The sequence below is a fragment of the Echinops telfairi genome, unplaced genomic scaffold (genome assembly GCF_000313985.2).
Source record: "Echinops telfairi isolate 266 unplaced genomic scaffold, ASM31398v2 ScPeMD7_5592;HRSCAF=6446, whole genome shotgun sequence".
Lineage (NCBI taxonomy): Eukaryota > Metazoa > Chordata > Mammalia > Afrosoricida > Tenrecidae > Echinops > Echinops telfairi.
Genome location: NW_022109491.1, coordinates 31743185 through 31749848, shown reverse-complemented (window position 1 = coordinate 31749848; position 6664 = coordinate 31743185).

The window sequence follows — 6664 nt, the reverse complement described above, 5'->3', positions numbered from 1 at the left end:
ATTTTAATCAATATTAGCTTTGCTTTATAGATGAAAAATTTACATGCAGAGAGTCGATTCCAACACACAGCCACCCTGTCCAGGATGTCCCAGCCTGTAGATCTTTCCTGCCAGAGACTAGGGAACGGAAGCTCCAGCTCCTTTTACCTTCTCCCCTTTGCTCAACGTGCTGTAATCACGCTAGCCTGCAGGAAAGTTCTCGCTCAACTCAAAGCCTTTCCTCTTGTCCTCTGCCAAGCTCCACTGCCCCTTCTGCTTCACGTCCCCCTCAGATGGTACCTCCTGTAGCCAGCCAATGTAAAAGAGCATTGCCCTTACTGAATATAAAACAATCTGCATTGTGTGTGTGTGTGTGTGTGTGTGTGTGTTCACAGGCAGAGCTATTTGGACTCCTTAAGGCTGCATCCCAGGAGCAGCATGCAGGAAGTGCTCAGATATAAAGCTCTTTCTTACACACATATGAGTCTCCCTGGATTTGTTTCTCTAGTCTACCCAGACTAACACAGTCTATTAGTTTATTTTGTTGGTTCACTGAAGCATAGGTTTCATGGTGACCGACAATAAATCAAGTTGATTTATTTGCCTTGGCAGACCGTAGAAGGTACCCAAACACAGGGAAGGCCCTAAAACAAACAGTCATCTAAATGAGGTGTTGGCTAAGTCCACATGGAAGAAGCACACCAGCAGTGTGTCCCAAGAATTACAAATAATAAAATCCCATCTGGAGGAGGGAATGGTATTAAAGCTTAAAATCTGAACACTCAGGAGAAGGCTGTGGATGACAGTGAAAGCCCAAAGCCCACTTTCAGGGTCTCCCATTTGGAGTAAGCCTCTGGTGAATCCTTCTAACTATGGACCAGATCCAGGAAAGGCTCGTTACCAGACAGAGTGCCTTACAGTGTGGATGACTGCAAATGTAGATAGGTCACCACATAACACCTTGGCATTGACCTCCCTCTTGACCAATGTATAACTGCTGGGGGTTTTAATATTTCTTCTTTGTTATCAATTGAGGCTTTCTTTGTTTCAGTGTGTCGTGGTCGTTGGACTATTTGTTTGTATTTGTCTTGATTTGTAGGATTTTCTGTATATGAAACCCAGATTAGATAAAATGATAGAGTCAACAACTGGGGGAGGCTGGCAGGAAATGGAGAACTAACAAGTGCAAGGAAGAAGAAATGTCCTGGAATTGATTGTGGTGATGATTGCGATTAAGCTACTGGAATGCATGATATATAATTTGTATGTCTGTGAAGTTGTTAAAAATAAGCAAAAAATATTTAGGAAAATCAGCATATTATAGAGTAGATTTATCATGCTAGAGTTATAGATCCCAACATCAAGGACACACCTTTCACCCCAACTCTGAGGAGGAAATTTAGGAATGGTGCCCCATCAACCTCAAAGACTGCTGTGATTGCCCTTTTATGTAAGACAGATTTGACCATGGAAACTGTCCTAAATGAATCAGGACACCAAACCATCTGATTGAGCTCTGTGGTGGTAGGGATCAAGTGGCAGCACCTAATTGACAAGGACAAGGTGGATGTGCTAACCATAATGGAGACAGTAGAGTCAAATTCAGAAAAGTCTGACTTGTACAGACTTATGGCCTTGGGTACTTAGGGAGGGTGTTCGTTGGAGTGAAATAGGTGGGGAACCTACTAAGTATTTACTCGATCTGTCCAAGTGGAAGGATTCTAGGTCAAATGAGTGGGAGGCCAACTTGAATGACCAAAATAGAGAGTCACAATCCTGTAGAAATTTCCAGACTTGAACCACTTGGTTGGCCCACATCCCTTGAATGAAGGGGGCGCTTGGCCCCAGTGGTAGTTACATAATTTGGTGTCAATTTGAGGATTAAGAGTGTAGGGATGGAGTCTAGGCTCTCAATCAGAATATAGCCAATGAGTCCTCTGTGTGGGCATAGCATTCTGAGCATTCCTGGAACTCCTGTATTTCCTCCTTGGAGGTGGGAGACTCTCTCTCTCTCTCTCTCTGCTCTCTACCTTCAAGACATTTCTGAGGAGAAGCCACTTGAAGCTACCCTGAGGCAATCAGAGTTTCTGAGCTGAAGGAACCACATGGAGACCCCTGCCAGCACTGAGATGCTTACAAAGCACGGGATCCACGAGACTTCCAACCCACTGGCCTGTGATCTTCCTGCATTCAGTGTCATTGCATGTGTTTCTTGAGTCTGAAGAGGACTTTATAGATTGGTATTGTGTAGTATTAAATTAAAAAATAATAATCATGCTGCAGAGGGTGAGGGAACCAGCCCCCACCCGCTGCTAGAACTCACTGGTTCAGTAATACTACTTCTGGGTTCAGTAATGCACAATTGTACGGTTGAGATATATAAGCATTATATTAAAGTCATCGAGAGCATGAGAGATAATACAATAATACAGTCAGGCATGATACATAGCAACATTGCTCACCTTAGCCCAGCTTGGTGGTCTTCGTGGAGAGAGGGGGAAGGGAAGGAGGGGGAAGGGAACAAGGGAGAGGGGAGTGACCAGGGAGTGAGCAGCAAGGAGCTCAGGGTCAGAGAGAGAAGTTCTGCTGACTCACACCTATATACCTTTTGGGGGGCAAGCCAGCCCACTAATTACAGGTAGAGACATACATCACAGGGAGGGGTTGCACTATAGGCTACACAGCAATGAGAGGGTGGTCTAGGGGTTGGTCTCTGGGTCTCCATAGGAACATTATCAGTTGGGTGTGAACTCCGCCCACAGGAACCAAACTGATGGCTTTAGGCTCCAGCATCAGGGAGCAGGCCCACCCCTGTGGTGGGATGAGACAGCAGTCTGGCAACTGATTGCCTTCAGGGGGGGAATGCCTGAGCATTTGCCCTCCCCCAACAAGTCCCCCTCTTGTTTTATATATAAAATTTAAAAGAGCCACAGTGGCTACATGGTTATTTTCTATACATTGAAAACTGCCAAGGCAAAACTTCATGATCCAATTAATATAGCCAAAAATTTAGGCTTATAGTAAACACTTTGAATTTAGGCTTGGAGGATAAAGACCCCCTATGCCCATCTGCAATTGGAAGAAAATATGAGAGGGGCTGGATGCTGCACGTGACTCATCATCTGGCCTCTGGTTCTGTGGACATCAGCCAGTGGCCTGCTCTATTTCTTGCTGACCACAGGAGTTATTGTCTTGTGTTCATCCCTACACAACAGTTATGTGAATCAGGAGAAGCCTCCAGGCTCACGTCTGACTTGGGACTTGCCCACTCTACAACTCTGTGAGGCATTTCCTTGCCATCAATGTTTTTGTATATAACAAAAGCATCATTGGGCTTGTTTCTCTACTGAAGCCATCAGAAAGCAACCATTATCCCACTTCCTCCTGTGTTTCTTTTTTCTATTTCTCTTTTTGTCCTAATCCTTTTAAACTCTATTCTTGAGTAAATGCTGCCCTTTGGATCTGAAATAGTTAAAGTGTGCCTATCTCCCTACTATTATTTTTTCCCGTTATAAACTTGTCTACTGTTTGACTGAACATTGGGCCTTGAGGATGAATTCATTTCTAGACCTTAAGGGTGACTAACAGCCATCGTCTTGAGACTTCCACCAGTCTCCCTCTGAACAATAAACCTGGTATCCTTTATAATTTTGAGTTGTATTTCACCTTTTTTCTCCCATGTTATCCAGGACTTTCTCCTGTGATCCCCTTCGGAGTAGTTGGTCATGGCAAACAGGCACCATCTAGTTCTTCTGGTCTCAGGGTCATTGAGATTGAGGCTTGGGAGTCCCTTAGTCCATTGCACTAATTGTTTTCCTGCATTTCCCATTTTATTCACTCTTCTTTGCCCTGTTAGTGTTCTTAGGGGTCATCCAGTTGGTTCTGACTCACAGTGACCCTACGTACGAGAGAAGGAAACACTGCCCAGTCCTGCACCATTCTCACAGTTGTTAAATCTCAGCCCACTGGTGCAGCCACCGTGTGGGTCTAGCTTGTCGAGAGTCTTCCTCTTTTTTGCTGCCCATCTACTTCACCAAGCATGATGTCCTTCCTTTTCCAGGGACTGATCTCTCTGGACACCATGTCCAAAGTCGGTGAAATAGAGTCTTGTCTTCCGTGACTTTGCTCTAGAGCGGGAGAAAGCAATCATTTCCACGCAGTGGACCACTCATAAGCTTTTATGCTTCCAGTCAATACTCATCAAAGTAGGACACAGAGCAATGTTTTCATGGCCTGTGTTATGCCATGGACACTGGCCCCTGGAACCCCCAGGAGCAGCGACTCAGACCTTCAAGTGTTTGGCTCAATCTAAGAATTTGCGTAACCGCCACTTGAATGCCTCACTACATTCATGGATATATTTGTAGCAAAGGTAAATACCAAATCAAACTCACTGCCATTGAGTCATACCAACTCATAGCGACCCTATTGGACAGAATAGACCTGCCTCTGTGAGTTTCCGAAATCATAACTCTTTATGGGAATAGAAAGCCTCCTCTTTCTCTTTCTGCAGAGTGGCTGGTAGTTTCAAACTGCTGACCATATGGTTAACAGCCCAAAGCATAACCGCTACACTACCAGGGCACCTCGCAAAGGTACCCAGGTACAAATATCCTCCTCTATCCTCTAAATATATCTGTGCGGTATAGTTGCCGTCCCCCCCACCCCCACCCCCCGTTCAGCCGGCATCTATTCGAGCATGTATTCATAGATGGCTGTTGTTGCCGGGTTGTGTATATAACAGTATTTGCTTCTGTTGTCTTCCACTCTTCTACTCCTTCCACTCTTCTCCGACATTCTTGGCTGACTTCCCACGTTTCGTATTCTGCCTTCCTCTGTACCCCAGTTAACATGCATCTACCCTCCAGCCCGGGGGTCGGCAGACTTTTGAGATGGAAAAGCCCATCCTGCCCCTCACAACAATTTAAAAATTATTCGAGAACCCTAATACATTAAAAAAATCATTTTATTGCAGGCTCGTACAACTCTTATCACAATCCATCCATCCATTGTGCCAAGCACATTTGCACATTTGTTGCCATCATCATTCTCAAAACATTTTCTTTCTGCTTGAGCCCTTGGTATTAGCTCATTTCCCCCCCTCCCTCCTTGCCCTCTCCTTCACGAACGCTTGATAATTTATAAATTATTATTATTTTGTCATGTCTTAGACTGTCCGACGCCTCCCTTCACCCACTTTGCTGTTGTCTGTCCCACAGGAAGGAGATTATATGTAGATCCTTGTGATCTGTTCCTCCTTTCTACCCCATCTTCCCTTCACACCCACCTGCCCACCCCCTCCCTGGTATCAACACTCCACCACTGGTCCTGAGGGTTTCCTCTGTTCTGGATTCCTTGTATTCCCAGTTCTTATTTGTACCAGTGTACATCCTCTGGTCTAGCCAGATTTGTAACCCTAATACATTTTTACAAACAAATGAAATCACCATTCTCTGAATAATGTCCTTTAAGAATGTTCAGTTTTACTTCAGAGCCACATGCACATACTGAAAGAGCTGCATATGGCTCGTGAGATTTGAGTTTCCGGATCCCTTCTCTGGCTGCCCTTGTTAACTGTTAGTGTGATAGCCTTTTCTTGGCTTTTTATGATCGTGGTTTCATACTAAGATGATAGATAGATAGATAGATAGATAGATAGATAGATAGATAGATAGATAGATAGATAGGATCTACTTACTCATTCCATGTTATCAGGTGGTTTGCAGACTCATCATTATTCTTTAACGTTGAATTGTGTGTATCTGACATGGTTCGTCCATCCTTCCATTGTTGTATTCACTATTCTGAACAGTGCTGCAGTGAATATGGGATGCATAGATCTAGTTTTGTCATAGCTCTTAATTCTCTCAGATATATACCAAGGAGAGGGTTTGCTACCCCCAAATTTTACAGAAATGTCATACTGCTCTTCAGTACAGTGTTTCTCATGAGCAGTGTATGAGGGTTCCAGTCTCTCCAGACCCTCATCAGAATTAAAAAACAAACAAACAAACCCAAAACTGCTAGTAATGCTGAGATGAGATGTTACATTGCTTTGATTTGCGTCTTCCAAGGGCTAATGATCCTGAGCACTTCTTCCTGTTGGCTATCTGCATATTTTCTTGCACGAAGCGTCTGTCTGTGTCTCCTGCTCATGGCCTCTCTTTTCCTTACTGAGGTGTGAAGCTCTCTATAAATCTGAGAGATGAGCTCTTTGTCAGACCTTTCCCCCCAGTCGAGTTCTCTTTTCACTCTTTTGGTGACACTTTGACACACACGAGGATCTAGTTTTTAATGAGGTCCCAACAATCATTTGTCTTCTGCCGTTTGTGTGTTTCAGCTACGTTTGGTAGTGTATTAATGCCATATTTTAGGGCCCTTAAGTTTTTGTTTTTTTTCATCATTTTATTAGGGGCTTGTACAACTCTTATCACAATCCATACACACATCAATTGTGTAAAGCGCATTTGTACATTCATTGCCCTCATCATTCTCAAAACATTTCCTTTCCGCTTAAACCCCTGGCATTAGGTTCTCATTTTTCCCCTCCCTCCCCGCTTGCTCCCCCCCTACCCTCATGAGCCCTTGATAATTTATAAATTGTTCTTTTGTCATATCTTGCCCTGTCCGACGTCTCCCTTCACCCACTTTTCTGTTGTCTGTCCCCCAGGGAGGAGGTCACATA